Source organism: Ambystoma mexicanum, chromosome 11, assembly GCF_040938575.1.
Source record: "Ambystoma mexicanum isolate Mex_15411 chromosome 11, UKY_AmexF1_1, whole genome shotgun sequence".
NCBI classification, from domain to species: domain Eukaryota; kingdom Metazoa; phylum Chordata; class Amphibia; order Caudata; family Ambystomatidae; genus Ambystoma; species Ambystoma mexicanum.
In genome coordinates, this window is record NC_090934.1 from 1,025,199,615 (window position 1) to 1,025,221,908 (window position 22,294).

General features: G+C 47.1%; 1 protein-coding gene across 9 annotated transcripts in view; it reads right to left on the reverse strand.

Annotated features, from left to right (window-relative positions):
• The window catches only part of MEGF11 (multiple EGF like domains 11), a 2,301,522-nt gene that overhangs the window by 1,657,811 nt on the left and 621,417 nt on the right, over window positions 1-22,294 (reverse strand). The gene's annotated exons all lie outside the window — the stretch shown is intronic.

The following is a 22,294-nucleotide window of genomic DNA, read 5'->3' on the forward strand; positions in this document are numbered from 1 at the left end:
GTTATACCGCTATAGAAAATTAGCTCCCTATTATTTGAGCCCCAAGAGACAATTTATTCTGAGGTGTGCACCACGTTAATTGCCATTTTAAAGGGGGCTTCGAATTACAGGGCTGGTGTACGAGCTCACAAATCAGAAGTACCTCGGGGGAGGCAAAACTGTGAGAATGCTCAGTTCCAAGTGCTGTGATACATTTTCGGTCCCATCAAAGGATTAAAACTGGGCACAATTGTTTCTCAGTAAAAGGAACTTAGGACAACATTGTCTGAGTAAAGTTAGCAGAAATGTACGTTCTATCAGAAATGTATGGATCGTTCAAAAATTGGAGGCTCCTAGCAGAAAAAATACGTTCAACCATACTACATAGCTAGCGGTACTGCCTGGGGCGAGCCACGTGCAGGAAATGGCCCCGTTTCATAAGATGGCGGTACGAGCCAATCAGATCTCTGATAAACATGGCAGGGACCGCGTACGCAGGCTGTGCACTAAGTCGCTTTAATGACTGATTCATTAGGAGGCACGCGATAAATATAAGGCAGGCAGGTCATTTCCTGCTGTCCATCACTGCTTCCTGTTGAGATATATGGAGAAATGAAGAGTACTAATGAGCAGGGGTGATTTATTGGTCAGCCTAGACAACATTACCTTGAAGTCAGCATTCAATTTACTGTATGGAGACATCTCGAAAAGGACAAGACGGATGGGAAGAGTCGAGAGCAAGGGGACCAAAATGAATCCTGGTTGAAAGCCAAAATCCAACGAGGAAGCGGTCAAGAGTGGGATATATGCGTGCATGTTTAGGCGTGTAGTGCTAACATTCAGCCCCTTGGCCCCTCTGGGCGCTCTGAGATAACGCATGAATCGGAACTGACCAAACAAAGCTTTCTTTCTACTCTTTCCGCTCAATAATGCCTCTGTGTTTTAATTATCCTCATGCGTCTCTATGAATTGTACTGTTGGATTGTCACCAATGTACACGGTCTCTTGGTGAAAGCGCGTAAAAAATATGAATACGTACAGATACAAAATGCTCTGCACAAACACTTAGAATGAAAATGTTCAGATATGATGCAAATTGCAAGACACACCAGAGGGGGCAAAACCCGGCAACAGCGAGCGCCAACACCCTTTCATGGGGCATCGCAGGGAGCCCGATTCATGGCATATTTGCCCGGTTCAAAGTGACTTTGCACTGCTGAAAAGTGACTTTGCGCTGCCGACACAACCCCTGATTCATGGAACCGTGCAAAGTGTATTTTTGCTGTGCAAAGTCAGTGCATAAAATGACTTTGGCCGGACCTTGCCCGGCAAAAATACACTTTGCACGGTTCCATGAATCAGGTTTTGTGTCGGCAGTGCAAAGTCACTATGAACCGGGCAAATATGCCATGACTCCGAGCCCATGGTCACCAAAAAGAAACTTGAGGTGCATGCCCTGGAAGGCTGAAAGGGGAACTGAGTTATGATGTGTACACAGGGGGAAATAAGGGCGGCGGATATGACACTCTTACTTCTAAGGGGATAACATTATAGCACCGGAGGAGACGCCAATAAGTGAGATGGCGGGGCGAGCGGTTTTACGGGCGCCAGAGTACCCATCAGAAAAGTAGTTTTAAGGGGAGGACTCTGAAGGTATGGGGTGCAAGTGAAAGTGATGTTTTGAAGCAGAGGAGCCACATCAGGACATTTTTTGAGGAAAAGGCAGTGGATCCATAGAAACTCTTCCAGCTAAAAAGGAGGGAAAAAGTGAAATAACCCCCCAAAGGTCTGTGACAAACACTGAGCCGCGATAGTTCAGAAAAAAAGCAAAAGAGGGTTTGGAGCACAAGTTCCATTGGCCGGATGCTATAGGCCCACTGCGTGGGTGGCCAGTCCCCTTCTAGCCTCACCTTCTATCCTGCTAGCGCTCACCTTGCACGCTTGCAGAATTAAGCGCCCACTTGGATTTGATGGCACTACTCAGGGTTATGCTGGACCCTAAGGAGGCCAGATTTCCCAGAAGCAGAGCAATCCTTCTAAACTGTAGGTGGAGTCAGAGCAGGCGGTGCTTTAGTGCAGGGCTCAACATGCGCACTCTCCTCTAACCACTGCTTAGTGAAAATGTACTTATGGCGAGAATGGTGCGCTGTATGCGTGTGAAGAGCTGAGGTGGCGAGTGACTTCTCAGGGCTGGCTACTAGATTGCAACTTGAGTTTCATACCCCTGCGTTTAGTTTCCACACGCCGTTTTGTTTTCTACATAAGTTATCTAACCCGAGAGTCATCAAAATAGTGTAGGGTGAAGGACACAGTGCTGCAAGAAGCACAGTACATTCCCGATATGTGAATGACACAATTTACCACTCCAGTGGTACTGTTAAGGGTGGGCGTGAGAACCACTGGGATCGAAAGAGGATGCACAAATTCATAGGAGGTGCTTGGGTGGCCCTCATAAAATGACAGGCAAAATCATGAAAAAATTGGAAAATGCCATTGACACGGGAGGATAGCCCAGGGGCAACGTGCTGGTGCAACACAGGTTCGATCCTCGGGTCAGCGTGAGAAACCTCTGGGTGTTAGCCGCATTTTAAATAACCAATCATATCATATATCATATCATGTGTGACTAAATCTGTTTAAAAGAACAGCAGCCCTTTTTTTTGTGACCCAACCCTGCTGGTTTAGTGGAAGTTTGATCACGTTAAGGCCAAACCTACATAGCGGTAGGAAAGGAGGCCTGCAGGATCTGGGTTGTCCGATTGTGAACAATTGTTTGGCCCGAGCAATTTTTGTCCCCTGCCACCAATATTAAGGGTGCAGGGGACACCCCCGTGCCCCTGAATCCCCAAAATACCAAACACGGGGAGTGGGGTACACCCTTGCAGCCCCGCTCCTCATGTTGAGTATTTTCGCCGGCGACCGAAACAGTAGCACCCAAATCGAACTAAACATCTATACGGACAGTTTTTTTCAATTACATTGGGTGTTACCAACTTGGAGACGGATTCAAGTCACACCAGGCAAAGTCTTTTTAGCGTTGACCCTACCGCTTACAATAGGACCAGTCAGAGGCATAGACAGGCTAGGGCCTAAGCGGACAAGACCACCCAAAATCTGTAAATGCCCACTCAGCAGTGCCCACATTTACAGATGTTAGTGTCTCTGGGGTGGGCCCAACTACATTAGCTTCAGGCCCCACTTGTTAGACAATCCTGGCTACATCCCTGGACCAGATTGATGTTTGCGGCCAAAATGGTGCCCCCGTGTGCTTCTGTGCTGGGGACATCCCTTAAATTGCCTTGTTACACTAGCTCTGCACGCACAAATGATGCCTCTAGGATGGCAGTCCCTGGAAAGAGGAATGCAATTTGTTTGACTCTGTCCTCTTGATTTGAATCAAGAACCCTGCTCCAGCCTCTATAATACTGCAACATGAGATATTAGAACTCATAACACGAACACTTAATCTAGCGAAAATTTCACGAAAGCCTAGATGATAAAAGGACTTTAAATTAATGCCATCTAAAGAAATTAAATTCATACAGTACTTTGAATTTTAAACGTGTGTAAGCAGGTTTAATGTGATTTTTAATATTATTGCAATGAGTGATAATCTACGCTTACATTGTAAGGTCACAGAAAACCTACTTCATCCAGGCATGGAGGTGACGTCAGTGCCTCCATTTTAAAGGCGATTGGGAGTGCTGGCATTTCCCCGAGGGGTAAGACAGCTCAATGAGCTGTTTAAATGCAACGCGGGTTCCGGCAGTAAACACTCTGTGAGCTCTGAATCATTCCGAAGAACACAAAGTAGCAGTGCTGACCCAGCTTTGGGCCTGTGTGAATACAGATATCACACTAACAAGACCAGTATCTCTGTGCATTGCATACGCCACAGCCCCCCCCCTTCTAGGTTTGTTCTACTACATTTCAGCAGCTAGACCTTGGAGAGGGCGTCTGCCACACCCGGCGTGAGCCCTTCTTTGGCCTGTAACTGTTTTATGTATTTATTTATTTTAGTAGTTGTTGCAGCGCACTGAACCCGCAGGTATCTAGGCACTAGTTACATTAGGAAAAGGGTAAGCGGTGTGCAGGTAAGGGTAAGCAGGAACAGCAGGATGCACAGGTTAATGAGGTTCAACAGTGATGCAGTGGCATGGCTCCGAGGAGCTCAGGTGAAGAGCCAGATTTTCAAATTTCTCCTAACGTCCAATAGGAGGGTTGCATTCTCAAGAACTTTGGGAGATTGTTCCAGAGCTGGGCGGCGATGACAGGGGAGCTATAGCTGCCTGCAGTTTGGCAATTGAAGCTGTACACTTTGAGCAAATGATCGTTTGAGGAACTCAGCGGGCAGACAGGGGTGTATTTTTCCACACGCTGTGAAAGGTATGCCAGTGCTGTTTTGGAGAGGCACCTGTGAACGATGGAGAGGATCTTTACGTTGATTCGTACTCGGGTCATTAGCCAGTGGGCGTCTTTTCTGGCTTCTGAGACATGGGCGTGTTTGGTAAGGCCGAGGGCAACCCGTAGGCCATTCTTTTGGTAGTCTGTAGTGTTTTCAGGTTGTGTTCCGAGGTTCCAGCAAAGAGGGAGTTACAGTAGTCTAATTTGGCCCCAGTGATGGCTCTGGCAATTGTGAGGCGATTGGGTACGGAGAGGAAAGGCTTGCTGGTGTGAGTAGTTTAGCTGTGTGGGCAGCAGCGGAGGAAATGTCGTTGACTTGATGCAAGAGGTCGAGTGAAACGTCCAGTTAGAGGCAAGAAATTTGACGGCAGATGAGATGTTGATCGGGTTGCCGTCGATGTTGAAGGATTTATAGGCCAGATCGAGTTTGCGCAGAGTGGTGGGGGAGTCAACAATGAGAATCTCAGTTTTGTCATCGTTTAAGAATAGCATAAGAGCTGCCATCCAGTTTTGGACGATGTTGTAGACTGAATTGATGGTTGCAGTGTCTTGGCAGTAGTAGCCTGAAAGTGGAAGGAGGATTTGGGTGTCATCAGCGTAGTTCGTTCAGGAAATGCCAAGGACATCCAGGTCATCAAAAAGGGGATACGTATATATATTATACAGTATCAGAGAGAGGCAGGAGCCTTGGGGGACGCTGAGGTGGCTGGTGTGGGTGAGGCGGCATGACTGTCTTTGAAGACCCGAGTGGATCTGTCTGCCACGAAGGATCTGATCCAGTCATTGGCTGCAGGAGAGACGTTCGCTGTGGTGGTTGTTTTGTTCGATAGGCACACAGAGTACTTTTAATGAGTGCATTGTATCTTGCAAAAAGGACAGGACAAACTCTGCTCCCTTCTCGACCACCGCCCTCTTAAAAAAGCACTACCTGGCAATTTTCAATGAGGGCCCATGCAAATCTTCCCGCAGACATTCCCATATATTTTTGCACTTTACCTCCTAACTTCCAACCCGCCATTGTATGTAGGGTCTGCAAGTTACTTCATTCCACATCAAACTCGGTCCGGTCTGGCATGCTTGAAAATGATTTCAAAACAGACAGTAGTTATTTCATGAAAAAATAAATTATTCCTGGGACTAAATCCCTATAGATAGCTCACTGGCCCTGTGTTCAGATATCTCCTGTCCCCGATTGTGTGGCACACCCATCCCTAGAATAGCGATGCTGTGCCGACTACAAGGGGGTGTAGAGATACTATCCCTCAGCTCTCTCACTACTTTCCTAAAACACACTATTTATGTGCAAATTTCTTGGTGGTCGGTTCTCTTCTTTATTTGTACCGCCCCCAGTCTATGTGTCTTATAATAAAAAATAAACTGTGAGGTCATAATGGCCTGAATACAGCTTAAAAATGATAGTGCAATCTATCAGTAAGTCTCCTTTTACTGTTGGGTAAGGTTAAAATGATGTATGATTACTTGAGCCCTATATTCAAATGTATGTAGGATCTCGGAGTTGAGGTCATCGGCCTGTCAACTCTTAGGTTTGTCAACCGGTTTCAGCGGAGTTTATAATTCGCCGCCTTCTTCCGGACGGAGAATCATGCATTCTCAGTGAGACTATGATTTCTTCACAGGTATCCACGTTGTGGAGGGTTGGATAGTTTTCTCAGGGTTTCCCACAGGCAATACAGCTTGTGTCAAGGTCCCTGTAGGGTTACAAAAACGAACAAAGGGGGAGGTTTTCAGTATGGGGATTGGGAACTCAAATACTCGTAAAGTTAAGGTAAAACAGGAGGTGTTACCTGTTATTTCACTGGATTTTCACTAATGTTGATGGTGGCTTAGTTGGTTTCCCTTGTGTGCTTCGTTACTTCCTGCTCAAATAGCCTACAAAAGAAGTCCTCAGTTGTCACTTTGTCTACTCATAATGTCCTTGGTGCATTAGGTGCTGTCACAGATACACAATATCTACAAGCGGACACAATTGGGTAGAGAGACCTGTAGGGTTCATGTCCCCTCTTCTCAGGCTGTATGGTTTCTGATCCCGCAGCATGATGGGGATTGTAGTTTAGGGGACAGCGATGTTCTGTGCATTCCCGTGCGCATGCTCACGTGTGGCTCGAGAACTACAGGAGTCGCCGGGGCTGTTGGGAATTGTGGTGTTTAATAAGCCAACAGTCCCGTTATTGTCAATGCTGGTATCTGGGCAAGGTTAGATCTTGCATCTATTTACTGTACACTGTAAACCTAGTGTCTCATAATGATGAACACATATCAGCCGGCTGTAATCAAGCTGCGGGCTGTAACATACGAGTATTTGAGTTCCCAATCCCCCATACTGAAAACCTCCCCCTTTGTTCGTTTTTGTAACCCTACAGGGACCGGGACACAAGCTGTATTGCCCGTGGGAAACCCCGAGAAAACTCTCCAACCCTCCAGAACGTGGATACCTGTGAAGAAATCGTAGTGTCACTGAGAATGCATGATTCTGCGTCCTGAAGAAGGCAACGAATTATAAACTCCGCTGAAACCGGTTGACAAACCTAAGAGTTGACAGGCCGATGACCTCAACTCCGAGATCCTACATACATTTGAAGATAGGGCTCGAGTAATCATACATCATTTTAACCTTACCCAACAGTAAAAGGAGACTTGCTGATAGATTGCACTATCATTTTTAAGCTGTATTTAGACCATTATGACCTCAACAGTTTATTTTTTATTAGAAGACACATACATAGACTGGGGGCGGTACAAATAAAGAAGAGAACCGACCACCAAGAAATTTGCACATAAATAGTCTGTTTTAGGAAAGTAGTGAGAGAGCTGAGGGCTAGTATCTCTACACCCCCTTGTAGTCGGCACAGCATCGCTATTCTAGGGATGGGTGTGCCACACAATCGGGGACATGAGATATCTGAACACAGGGCCAGTGAGCTATCTATAGGGATTTAGTCCCAGGAATAATTTATTTTTTCATGAAATAACTACTGTCTGTTTTGTGCTATACATATTGGGGCGTAGACAAGTAGTGGAAGCCCATTGACTTCTACTCTTAGTATCTATGCTTGAAAATTAAGCTACTCTGAGCTCTTGATAAAGAGGCATTTGAAGCTGCATGTTACGGGCGACTCCTGCAGAAAGCACCGCCATGCATCAAAAGGACTCTAGCTCCGAGAAGCTTTGAGAAATAGCCTGGCTGGTAGCAGCAGAGGCACTGGTGTTGCAGCAAATGTGCAAGTCTGTCTATGACAAGGGGCATGAGTAGTGCTGGGCAAGTCTGGGTATTATCAGGAAGAGGCTGGAAAGTATCAAGAGTTAAGCACTGGGTGAGGCTGGCTTCTATATATAATGTAGGCCCCCGCTGCACGCACGGATGCTCTGTAGTAGTACGGTGCAGTTGTGCACACCTTCTGGCTCGTGTGTCTAGGTATGCGCATGAAGGGAGGAAAATGATACAATCCACACCACTCTCGTTTTACCATGTTCCACTCGGTTTTTCCATGTATGTACACCAATTCATAAACTCCTACAAGCAAGCATAGCGTGTTTCAGTACTCCCCAGGCCTTTTATCAAATGGTATGATATTCCAAGAGAAAGCACAAAGACCATGCAACACATGGGTCCACTTGAGGTCATTGAAAAATGTCCCTCAACTTTTGGTCTCATTTAAGAGCAGAACAACAAGTCGAGTCCAGCGAACAAACTCCATCCTTCCATCATTGCTTCCAATGAGTCATCGGCCCTTACCTTTAGAAAACAGACAGAAGAGGGACATGTGCTCTTTGTATTTCCGCCAACTCTAACCATATGTTTGGCACTACAGACATACCCATCCATAAATAATGACATACAAAGCTCTAGGTTTTTGGCTCTGTGAAAAATGGATCCAGTAAGTTTCTCTCACTTTCAAGTGGCTTTGGGGGCCTCCTCTTTGTGGATTGCGTGAAGTGGATTCCAAATACAGCGAAGTGGCGCGATGGAAAGATTAAAGGTGTTGATGCATTGCAAAAGATATCTGGTTTGTGTTCTAATATCCTCTCATGTAGAGGTCTTGGGATTCAACTACATACAATAATCCACAAGGACATTGAACTAATAGAGTAAGTGCATTAAAGATGCACATTGGTTCAGATGAAACCTATTGCCCGCGCTTGATGGGATAAAGAGCATTCCAATAGTATCATCAATAGGACGATCAAACATCAAAAGGTTCCTTTTGATTTTGTTGCTAGTGAGTTTGCAGCGAGACGGGTTTTCAATAAATCTGTTTTCATGATCTAATTGCCTAGATTTGTAAACAAATCATGGAAACTCCTGGGTCATTGATTTCAATTACTCACCGACCTGTAACCCTCTCCATTCCTGAAGGATAATTATATTTAACGGAGACTGAGTTCAATAAGGAGTAGAGATTGTAGCGAGTCTCGCTATTATCATGTGAAGAGCTCCGAGGGAGCCTGAGTATTACAAGGACTGGAGCTTCGAGCAAGCAGAGGATTTGTTATGAGAAGGGTTCTCAGAGACTCATGGATATTTTCTACAGCTAAGAGTGAGTCTTGGGTATTATTAGGAACAGAGCCTCAAGGAGGGAGGTTTGCTATGTCATGATTGGAGTAAGATTTAAATGCTGTCATGAGGTTCCAAGGCTACTGGGGATTTCTAGGTCAATGCCCCACTGATTTCTGATCAAGAAATCAAGATTAGGAAAATGTGTCAATTTCTTAGTCACCACTCTACGAAAACTCTTCCTCCAACCTTGTGCCCAGCAAAGGCGACCACTGCTCATGACTACTCCTCAGCCTTCCTCACTAATCCTCCCTCCCTCTAGAAAAAGTCCCCAGCTTTTCTACCTACGCTATCCCCACCCTCCCAACAGCATGCTAGTTGGATCTCCATGCCCCCTTTTCAGGTTCCTTCTCCTGGTCTACAAAGCAATCAACGGTCTTGCTCTTCAGTACCTGCTTGACTGTATTTCTGTATACTCCCGATTCTCGTCTCCTCCACTCCTCTGCAGCTTTTAACCTCACTGTTCCATGCCCCCGTGCCTCCTCCCACTCACGCTCCATTGGAACACCCTGCCCATCACAATCATCCTCCCCACCTGAACCCACATCTCCCTCCAGTGCTGCGTCATAATGCCATGTTGTGTATTTTGTTTTATGGTACTCTTGTTTGGGTTGAAGCCCACCTAGGTAATGTTCTCCTTGTAAGTCACATATTTCTTATACTTTTATTATTTTGTTTTATACCTGGTCTATGTGTCACTTTTTTCACACCCTCATAAAATGGCTCACCACTTGTTCTCATCGTTGTGCTATTCTACAGTCACTTTTGGGGAATGCCTCTGTAATTTGTAAATGAGTTAATGCAAGTCATTTCTGATTGAAACTGACATCCCTGTCCATCAAATAAATACGAATACATTTTTGTAACAGGAGGCGCCACCCCAGAAGTTGGCAGTGGTAGTTTGTATAATTCAGTTTTCATACGAATTCACACACATTTAACAGAATGTTTATGTGTGTGAATTCCTTGTTTGAGGGTAGCTTTGAAGCACTGTTTTTCAAAACAGTCACAGACAAGGGAGGCCATCCCCTAACCCCAAGAATAATTTAGTGGCATTTGAATGCTGGTTTATAGATTAAGAAATTATCTGTGCCTTCAATTAGAAAAATGTGTCGGTAGAACCTATTGTCCCTTGCATTTTGCCCTTAGCATGGACGGAGTGCAAGCGTAAGGGGCTCACAGCTGTGTCCCCCATGCAAATGTAAGAGTCTGGAGTTCACCTGACACATACATAAACATTGGCCACAGCCAATCATTTTCTTTTAACATTTCCACCCCTATTTCAGGCATACAAATTCCCCAGATGTAAAAGAGTCATGTTTTGCAAGAGCCTTTCTATCTATCTAGGGCAGGGCTCTGCAACCTTTGGCTCTCCAGATGAAGACTGCAATTCCCATGATACCTTCCCATTGACTATGATGGTTACGGAAGATGGGAGCTGCAGTCCAAAACATCCAGAGAGCAAAAGGTTGCAGAACCCTGATCTAGGGCATTGTAAGTAGGCATGTGTCTAAATAAAGACCATGTTGGAAATCATTACTTAAAAAGTGTTGGTGTGTTTGTTAATGCTGCGTGTGTTGTGTTTATTGTGTGATGGCACTAGCCGGATTTGATATTATTTTATGGTGTTCTGCCACCACTATTTTAACAGTTGGCGGCATTTACAAATGGCCGTAATGCCATACCACCAGCGATATGAAATTGCATTACCACAGAGGGTATCAACAGATTAAAGGATATCCCCGGTGGTCGGTGGGCTGGTCATTTATTAGCCGGCAGCATCTTTGGCCGCAGAACACATCATCCATAATTCAGTTCAGCTCTAGCATCAACCTGTAATCCTGTACCGAGTCCAGAGCCCCGTGCAGTCCTCTGCAGGGGGGCCCAAGGCACTCAAGGCACACTCAGGTGTGGGTGAGCAGCGCTTCAGTTAAACGCAAAAGCCCAGCATAACGGCATCATTTAACGCAGCCTCAATTTAAGGTTTAATTCTCCATTAAGATAGCCATCTCTCACAGAAGTTGACCAATCACAGACGCAGTTTGGCCTATTTGCAGGATATCAGTGTGCGGCTAAGGCATTTTGAAGGTCACTCTGCCTATTCCCCGTCTATTTTTGAGAAATACCCTCTGCTTGGTCTTTCACATTGCCATCGACTTTTCCAGCTGAAGACAAATTGGCAAAGCACTTTGTGCAGAATTATGTGTGTCTCTTCTTTCCATCTTGTTATAATACCCCTTTTTGTGCCTGATGTCATTTTCTCGGGTGCTGTAGATGTTCCTCATTCCACTTCTGAAGCACGAGAAACGTGTATACGGTAGTGCGAGGTAGGCGTGCTGAGATCACCAACGCTCTAAACATTCAGTCACCACAAATATTCTTGGATCACCTGTGGATCAGACATGGGTCCACACAGACTCCCCCGAGAGTGCTCTTATGGTACACGGTGTCCTCCCGATGTCCCTCCCCCTCCCCCCTTTCAACCACCTATTTAGTTATTTTGGCCAGCAGGGAAACGTTGTTTACTTTACTTCGTGGTAACAATTCAGGCCACGTCAGAAACAAACAGTTGTTCTGTTTCTAGTGCCAGCAGCCACTCATGCAGGAAATAGATCTACTTTATTAAAATGTCCAATTGTTTTGGGCCCACTCACTCGTGTTACTAATATAGATCATGCTTTTTGATTTGTAGTATACGCGGCCTAGACATAGAGCGTTTCAACTGTATTTTCAGCTCAAGTCGGCATGCTATTTGAGGGCACGTGCGCTTCTAATGTTAAGTCCCCTCTCCTCCTCTCTCCTCCTCAGCCTATTCCTCCTCCTGTTTCCCACTTCCTTCCCCTTCTGCATCCCCTCCTCCCTCGTTTATCTTCACTGGCAAAATGTTCTACTTACTGTATTACTGGTTTGATTCATATTTTGTAATTGCTTCTACTGTTTTTATTGTATCCTTGTTGTTATAATGTAAAGCGCTTTAGCGTAAAGCACTATATGAACACAATAAACATGAACCTAAACATATTGTGGCGCAGGCCGAGTTTTTTCAGCAGATGCAGGATCTTATAGTGGGTTATAGAATGGCCTGGATTCTTTGGTTTGGAGACTTCAACTTTGTGCTGGAATGCACAGGGAGTGTAGAGAGCACAGCTGCCCGGCCAGTGGGTCCGGTCACTAAAGCGCTAGCGCATACTGCGGCCGAACTGAGCTTACGGGACACATTGGCGTGTGCTGCATGGCAAAGCGTGTAGTTATTCTTATTTCTCGGTGGTACACAGGTCTTACTCGTCTCTTGATTACGCCCTAGTGGGAGAGGAGGGTTTTGATCTCATTGCATCAGCAGAGTACTCGGATGGAACACTGTTGAATCATGCCCCACTGATAATGGGACTGGTTCGGAAAATGGATAGGCCACTGATACCTAAAGCGAGGTTTGACAATCAAATGTTACTGGATGGAGCCTTTTGTATGACTTTGGGGGATCAGGTCCGGCAGTTTTTGAAGGACAATTGGGGATCCAGTGCTCACAGGTTTAAGGAGTGGGAGGCGCTGAAGTTGTTTATTAGGGGAGTTTGTATTTCGGCAAGGGTTCAGACCTTAGATCTACATTTAATCAAGGTAATAATTCACCTCTAACTTTCTAGTAGTCATTTTTGTTCTCTTCTTCCTAGATTTCTGAATGTGATATTGTTCAGTTTGCTGATCGGTCTAATCCAAACACAGCTCCGTCTTATCCTCAACTTGCTTCTTTAGTTGAAACTGGTTTCCCGCTCTTTCTCCGTACTTGGTGTCTCTTTTGTGCTTCACTTCATTTTGGTATTTTTCTTGATACCTATAAAAAGGCTACAGTTCATTTGTTAAAAAATATCTAATTTGGTTTCCTTTGACCCCCTAGAAGTATCGTCAGATATCTCGACTGCCTTATTGATCTAAACTACTGGAATGTTGTGTGCTTGTAGAACTTTGACCTCATCTTAATTTGCAGGGCCTGTTTTCTCCTCTTCAATCAGGTTTGTATCCTCATCACTCTACTGAGATAGCCCTTTTAGCTGTCCCAATTACTATAGTATAGGCTTGTCATCATAAACTATTGTCTATTTAAGTTCCATCAGACCTCGGTGATACTTTTGATGCTATTGACCATTCTACCTTGGCCTACCTTTTTGGTTTTGTTATTCAATGGTTTTCATTTCATCTTTGTAATCATTATTTTACGGTGTCTTGCAATGGTCTTCTCATTATCTTCTGTTTAGGGTCCCTCAAGGCTTGGTCTTGTAGCCATTTCTTTTTACACTATATGTCACTACACTTGCTTCTTTTAATTAGGATTTTTGGGCCTTCATCAATGTCTGCCTGGCAGTCTACCTGCTATTTTTTCACAGGTGGCATCGCACTTTTTACATGTTTACATTTAAAAAAACAGACTTTTTATGTTTTCTAACTTGTGTTTTTATGTCTTCTCCGACTTTCATTTCCTTTCCAGCCTCCATCTTTGCCTGATTTGAAAATACTGCTCAGAATCCTGGATTTATTTCTTTACAATTTTTTCCTGCAAAGACTATACCTTGACAGCTTGTGTGCTTTGCTTTCAATTACATAATATTAAGAAAATGTGTCATCTTCCTAATCTTGTGCAACCAAACCATTATTGCAAAAGCGAAAACTTTCTAAATTTATTTATGGTTATTCACTTTACATTAGCATGCCCCATTTCGTTATTTTGCCTCTTCGCTCTATTTTGTATTCTGCTGTTCGTATTTTCTTTTGTTGCTTAAATCTTTCATCGTCTGCCAGTTTTCTATTGCTAGGTTACAGTTTCACTTTCCACGTATCCAACAATGTAATAATGATTTTTCTTTGTTATAATTTGGTTGTACTTTTTTTTGATGCTACTATGTTAACATTTCAATTTACACTGAGCACTGGGGGAGTGCACGGAAAAGCCACCAGGCAAAGAGTTGAAAAGTGTGACTAAGAAAATAAAGAGAAATAAAGAAGGAAATGCAGCAATGTGGAAGGCCATGGACACATTCAGGTAATACATAAGTAGTGAAACCACCGGTGAAAGAAAGCCGGTGGTGAGCAGTAAGTGGAAGAGATATCAGAATTAGGAGGCGGCATGAAGAGGACACAAATGGCAGAGTTAAACATAGACTAAACATGTGCATGTGCACAACACCTCAAGAGGAGGGAGGAACAGCCATCCATGTGTGAGAAAAGTTTGTGAATGAGAGTTTTAATAGCAGAGAAGTTGAGAAAAGCGGGGAATTTTATGAGTCACGGGAAGCTTTCTTTACAATCCGAGAAAACCCTGCTCTAATACAAAGAGATGCAGGAATCTGATTCCTTTAGAGGGAAATACTGTCCAGAATACACATGCAAACCTAAGTTATTAAACCAGGAGCAACCAGGAATCGGCAACTCATTGGTGCTTTGGAACTGGACCACAAGATGTCAGATGCCCAACACTCTCAGAGTGGTGAGATCAACTAGAATTGAAGATCCTTTGCCAAGCGGCATCCGCCTTATTGATCCACTCATGGTATTGGCTTTGCCAGAGCCCAGCCTTAAATCCACCGTACAGAGGTGGGTCCAATCTCACTTAGCTACACAAAATGCCTTGATCAGACGCTTCCTCCATGCTGCTCCATGTCTAATCAAAATGCCTACACTCGCTCCAACCTGGCAGACAAAGTCATCATCTCTGGTGGACCTCCATCACCAGATGCCAGGACCTGGCCTTACTAGAGCAGCAGAAATGCAAACAAGAAACAACCAGGAAACATGAATTATCAATCTACACCCCAGACAGCTGACCTTCAAACCATTCACTCCCAGATGCAACCAGTAGCATAACAAAACTCCCTCATGCAATTCAGAAAAATATCAAGACCTCACTCTTTAAGGGGCACCTTCACACCTGCAAAGTATACCCCTTGAACCACCCAGTACCCCTCCTAATGACCACTCTTTTCAGTCCACTCACCTTTTCCAACTCTGTACCACCTTTCAGCACTGTTACATGTTTGCTACAAACTGTAACCCTTCCCTGCTACACTAAATGGTGCGCTGATAGCTCAGGGGCAACGCGCTTGTCTTGGAAGCAAGACAATGCAGCGCAACACAAGTTTGAATCCCAATCGTGTGCTTATAAACCACTTGTTGGTATTAAGCGTGTTATAAAAAACACTTATAATTATAATAACAGTGAATAGTTGTAAGGACTCTTTCGCCTATACCATTTAATGTATGCCTGCAACCCTAACAAGGCATAGCATTCAATAAACACCCCAAATAACATACAATTCAATATGGCATACCTATTCTCATGACTGATTATTTTCCTGAATATCTCGCATTTGAAAATACATATTTTTTTTAACTTTCTGATCAGTGCTTCATTTATTGATGCATTGTGATCCTGCACGTTTGGATTATTACAGGATATGTAGTATTATTATTACAAATTGGTGTTTTTAAAGGTTTTGGTGAGCTTCTTATTAGTTAACTCATTGGCCCTCATTACGACCCTGGCGGAAAGCGACTGACCGGAGCGCCACAGCGTAAATAGCGTTTCCGCCATTGTACGAAGGAGCAAAGTGCGGCCCATTCCGACCCATCGGGCACGAGCACCACGCCACGGCGGAAGTGCAAAGTCCGCGATGGCGGAAATGACCCCAAAACGGCCCACACCGCCGCCGTACGGCGCCCTAGGTGCAATACCGCCACCCCACTTAGCGGTCACCGCAGTGTGCGCCTACCGGAAAGTACGGTGCCCGGAAATATACGGAAACGGAAGTTAAAACATGGGCCCGGAACGGGAAACATCCCGGCGTACACCTATAAAAACACCAAAACCACACAACCACTAAAATCACTACCCTGAAACACACCCCAACCCGTCAACCACCCTAGCGAAACCACGAAAAATGGGAAAAGTAGCGAAGAAAGCGTGCGACCGCAAGCGGCAGGTCCACTTCTCCCGTGAGGAACTCACCGTGCTAACAGAGACCCTCCAGGAGAATGCAGCCGTCGTCTTCTCCACGCAAATGACCAGGACGGCACTTGCAAACAAGAAGGCCATATGGGCTCTGGTGGCACAGCGGGTAAGTGCGGTGGGGACCGCACCCCGCACCCCACAGCAATGCCGCAAGCGATGGGACGACCTGCGGATACGCGTCCGCAGCATACTCTCTGCCAACCGCAACATTGCCACAGCCACCGGGGGAGGTCCTGAATCACCCATCAAGTTGACCCCCTGGGAAGAAATCTGTGCCTCCACCATCGGAATGGAGAGCATAGAGGGAGTCGGAGGGATGGAGAAAGGAGTGCAGACATCCGAAGATTCAGGTAGGAGGGCCAGATAAAACAATGCCAAATCCACAAAGTCCAACCATGTGAAGTACCATGCGTCCACATAGTGCAACAGAAACACATGTCCAGGAGAACGTCCACACACATCGGCCTGAAAGCGCACGTCAAAACCCACAATAAATACATAAATAATTAAAAACCCCTAATACACGCACTACACGTGCAGCAGGCACACCCTAACTGCAGGCTGCCAAACAACTGCACCCTCACTCCACACACAAATCAAAGCACCTCCAAGACCCCGACCCAAATCACCCTCAGGTACCACCCCAATGCATGTGATACAATGCCATTCCAATTCCCACTGACCCATCAATAACCCTCGCCCTCCTTTACTCCACCACAGGGTCCGATCCAAACGACGAGCTACAGGACACCCCTACCAGCACACCTGCAAAGAGGGCCAAGACCAACGGCCAGAGACCCTCCACCTCAGCTGCACGCATCAAGACACGGCAGCAGCACAAATCAGGTGGCAGCACAGAGGAGGGAACATCAACAGGCACCCCAGCAGCCAGCATGGCCACAACACCACCACCACAGGTCCCCCCAATGGATGCCACAGAAGGCACTGCCTCTGGTGGCAGCAGCACCATAGGTGACACCCCATTGATGGCAGCATGCTCGGACACAGAAGACGGGGATGTCGAGGTCAGATCCATCCATGACCTGTCCCAATCCCCCTGTCTGTCCCCTCCCGTACAACATGAGGATACCACGCAGGTGCAGCCACAAGACGACGACTGGCCATCCCCCACAAGCCCTGTGGCAAGGCAACATGAGGACAACAGCCCCTCTGTGACACCACCGCAAATGGCCATGGCCCAGCAGAGGCAACAGTCCCTCGACAAGTTAATCGTCCAACAGCAGCAAATGGCCACACTCCTCAAGGGCCATGCCGATGAATGTGGGGGCACCAAGGCAGACATAGAAACATCAACAGAGACACTTAGGGCAGAAATGGAGAGAGGTACAGAGACGCTAAGGGCACAAATTGAGAGTAGCACCGAGAGCCTGAGAGTCCAAATGGAGAGTAGCACCGATAGCCTGAGGGGGGAACTGCATGCGACGTCCAAAGACGTATGTGCCGAACTTGCCGCAGTGCGCCGTGTGCTCACTGAGCTCTCGCAAACCCTTAGGGACATGCATGGACGTGAGCAGGCAGACACATCATCCGTTGCAAGTTCCGTCCAGGGCAGCCCCCAACGTAGATCTGGAAGGAACCTGCGCTCCACAGGCAGGGGTGCCCCTGATACCCGCAGAGGGGGCATGCAATAGCGACAGCCCACTGACAATGAGCATCTTTGGACACTGGTGTTCGGGTGGGAGGTAGGAGGGTGGAGGGGGTGTGTTGGGCTCACTTGGGTGGCGGGTCGATAGGGTGTTCAACATGATATCACATATGCCATAAAAAGTGCACGATCAACCAATGAGAAGTGTGGACATTGATCTTTGTGTACTAGGCCATCATAGGCGTACAGTCCATATTGTGCATGTCCCAGACACACGCAGTGCCACGAGTCCCGTGTCCATGCATCAGCCACCAGGCGTGAGTGCTAGAAGCATACATCAATGAGATGCTGACGAATGTCACGGCCCTCCGGTGCCTCGCAGACTCCATGAGGTGCTGCCACATCCCCACCCTCATCATGACCATCATCAGGTGCTTGCAGTTCTGCGTCAGGGGGCATGGGCACATTTCTACGTACGCACATGTTGTGGAGCATGACACATGCCATCACCATCTTTGCAACCTTCTCATGGCGGTACAGGAGTGCCCCGCCAGACCTGCTGAGGCAGCGGAAACGAGTCTTCAGTAGGCCGAATGCCTGTTCTATGACTACACGGGTACGTGAGTGGGCATGGTTGTAGTCCTCCTCATGCTGGTCCCGTGGGTTCCGGACTGGTGTGAGGAGCCATCTCTTCAGTGGATATCCAGCATCACCTGTATGTGGACGAGAAACGTATGATGTGGAATGCCATTGATACGTACGCACACCCCCCCCCCTTCCTGGCAGTTCATTGCCAATTCACATACCCCACATCATCATGCATGTAATGAGACTCACCGAGTAGCCAGGATCTGTTCCCTGCGTGTCGTTCCATGTAGCGTGGTATTGTAGAGTTCCTCAAGACCATAGAATCATGGGTTGATCCAGGGAATCGGGCACAACAATGTGTAATGATCCTGTTGGAGTCACACACCATCTGTACATTCAGGGAATGAAATTGTTTTCGGTTGCGGTACTGGGCCTCCATGGCATGTGGGACGACTAATTCCACATGGGTGCAGTCGATGGCACCAATGCAACCCGGTATGCCGGCAAGTGCATGGAATCCCACTTTTGTGTTGGTAATTTCCTGCTCCGAGCGTGGTAGAGAGATGTAGTCGTCTGCGTGCTTCAGGAGGGCATCGAGCACTTGCAATAGTGTCCGTGAGAACAGTGGCTGAGAAATGCCATGCAACTGTCCGACTGTGTGCTGGTAGGTGCCTGTGGCCAGGAAGTGGAGTACAGACACCACCTTCAGTAGGGGTGGGATGGCGGTTGGGCTATCTATCATGCTGACAAGGTCAGCCTGTGTCATGTCCACAATGGCGGCTATGGTGTCCCGGTCCAGACGGTAGAGGGTGTGGATCTGCTCATCAGTGAGGTTGAACGGATGTGCTCGGAGGCGTTGAATTGCGGGCTGCCTGCGTGGTGGTAGTGGCTGTGCTGGTGGGCCTTGCTGGCCCTGCCTTGGCCTCCTCCTCCTCCTGCGTCTCCTCCGTGCGGCTGGTTGTAGTTGGTGTTCGTCTACTTCTTGGAGTCGGAGCACTTGCAGTGCTATCAGGTCCCCCAGGGCCAACATCGCGAGTCCTGCCGGTAGCATTTCGGTGTGGTTGTGGGAGGAGACTGGCTGTGCAATTTATGTGTTTTCAGGCTGTATGGCCTCCACCTGTGGTGATTGATTCCACCTGTGCAAACTGCTCTCCCCTTTGGCCGAGCACGTCCCGCGCACAACGCTGCAATTCGGGGAATTGTATCTTGCTATTGCAATCATGTATTAGTACCCGATGGCCGTGTAAGATTGGTTGATATGTTCATTCTGCTGTGGTCCCATTGTTTCACATACTATCTGTGCAGTCGCGAACAGACTTGTGAGGGGTCAGTGGGACGTAGTACTCGAGTAACGGTGGGCCCTCATGCATCACTGTACCGAGTTGCAACGACGGGCGGGGCGTCCCATTCGTGGGTGAAGGCAGTTGCCATTTTCACACACAGCCGCACTCGATGGGATAATTAGTGATTTCAAACGGCCACAGATGCCTTTTCGACGTGATGTTGCAAATGAGGAATTCGAAGGGCGGCGCTTTCGGTTTCCAGCTAGCGGCGAGGAGATGCCCACAGGTCTGACTGCAAATGTAACGTTCTATTGTTCTATGTCCTTGAGACAGGGCCCATGGCGAGGGAGCAATGATTGATATGAATAGTTTGGGATGCGCAATAGCTACGTGGGCGATGAGGCCGTCCGTTCCCAAATACATGTTACTTCACAACACTGGAATTACGGGCTGGGGCACTGTGGATTTAGCAGGCTGCATAACGCACAGACTCAATGGATGTTTCTAATGTCATGTGAGTAATTATTCAGGCATTTTGATCCCGGGATGAGGGAATGATGGATGGATGCATGGGCAGGTGATTTGATACAGAGTTAGCCATGTACAGGGCTTCTTGGGATCTATCCGCCTCCCCTACGCTATGTGATGCAGGGCTGCCATAGTGGGACCATCGTCCATCTGGCCTTGTTGAGCCCTCCCTGTCTCGAGGCGCCCTCAGACACTCGTTTGCGATGGTGTTTGCACCTCGATATAGATGGTTATGAGTCGCAAGTGGTTTTGGGGTGGTGATGTTCCTTTGGAGTGGGCTAGCATGCATATGGCTGGGGATTTCGTGTGATCATTGAAGTGAGTTGTTGGTATGTAGTTCTGATGGCCATTCTGTTCTTTTTCTTTTCTTTTGGTTGACAGGTATCTCCTCCCCTTTTGCCACTGCCATCTGTATGCCACTCCTGCAGATGGATTTTACTCCCGACACCTGCTGCTTCGTGTTAATCAGTGGAGCAGCATTACGATCTTATGGGACGATCGCCAATGGGCCACATGCCCTTACGCAGTACTGGTGGCTCGGAGCAACATTTCGGCCTTTCAGCTGGACTAGTGCCTCCCCATTGGGACGGCCCTGCGGTTCTGTGCGCTTCCATGTTGCCTTTTCGGACGTGAATGTGGCTCTGTGTACCATGGGGGAACAGGGCGACACACAGGTAGTGGCTGGTCATTTCTTGCGGAAGCAGCCCACAATGGTGATTGGTGTTTTGGATTTCATGGCCTGATGGCTGTATGTGCTTGGTGATTTTGATGTGCATAAATATCTATTCTGATTTGGCCCGTGTAGCGTTTTTCTTTGCAAGTGATGTGGCATATGCCTATTTGGGGGGCGATGTATTGTGAGGAGATCTGCATTGGGTTCCAGCTTCGGGGTTTAGTTGCGTGGTACTGTGCTGTGCGCGTTTGCCTACGAAGCCCAGTGAGGTCAGGGATGGGGGCTGCCAATATGCCAGTTTGAATGTTGTCATGCTCAGGGGCGGGGGATTGGGTTTTGTGTAACAGATGCCGGTCAGCCAGGTGGACTGGTTGAATGATGTGGTTTTCGGTATATTGCTGGTCACAGGTGCCTGTGTTTGCGTGCGTTTCTTGGTGGGGGACTGTGGTCATGTCCATTGGGATGGCTTCTGTATTCGTGCCATCTGTGCCCTGCAGCTCCCATTGGCCCCTGTTGTGTTTCTTTTGTTCGTTGGCATGCATGGGTGACTTGTACATTTCAATGGTTGCATTGTGGCTTCATTGCACCTACGGGGAGTTGTACTTTGTGGGCAGGGAGCGGTGTACAGGCACTCAGTGGGGCCGTTTACGGTTGATTCGCGATGCCGTACTTCTCGCCATGGCGGAATGGTACATTCCGCCATGCCTGATGGCGTTAGGTACATGTCCGCTAGGGTCGGAATTGGCGTACCGTTGCACCATGGTGGTGTTTGCGGTTTGGCATGGCGCGCGCGCGCGTGCTTGGTGCAGTTAGCGTTGGCGTTCACTACGGTGTCGCTAATGGCTTCGTACTTTGCGGTGACGGGTCATAGTCGCACCGAGCGCTATTCGATGGCGGTATTGCATTTCCGCCATCGTTTTTCGATTTCCGCCAGGGTCGTAATGAGGGCCATTGTCTATAGTTAAATCTCTCTTTTTAAATTTGGATTGCCCGATATTGGTTGTTGCCTTTTTATTTATTTATTTGTTGTTTTACTTTCTTCACTGTATTATTTATGTCTTTGTAGCAACTGTCCTCCTAAGAAGAGGGGTCGAGCCCTTGGACCTGCTCCCAAACAGAGAGCAAATGCATTGCTTGGAGCCAGGGATCCTTTGCGGTGCTGAATTGGTGTTAGCTGAATCTTCTGGAGTCCCGAGCACCCCCCTACATACAGAAGGGGGACATTGAACTCTGCTAAATCAACTGGCGCAAAGCATTACTTTACAGTATGGCTTCGGGACTGGTGACTCAGGTTGGATTGAGTGTACTGAGGCCTGAAAGTTGCCCAGTTCACCTTGCGCCAGTGCCCCTAGGTTCCAGCATCACATAAAGCCCAACAGGGCCAGCTTTTCACTTTGCTTACCAATGCCATCTTCTAGTTCCATAATAACGTATGTAAATATGTCCTATGTAAAAAACAAATTATTCTTCTTCTCGCACTGCCCATCAATGCTGCCTCCTCACACCACTCTTATTCTGCCAGCCATGGCTCATCAAGCCCACTTAGTGGGTTAGGACATGGCTAAACACGTAGGAGTGGAGTTCAGACTACAAAACCATTCAATTACTGGCCTAGACTCTGCTCAGGCGTTTGACAAGTAGGAACTCAATTTGGCAATTGTGA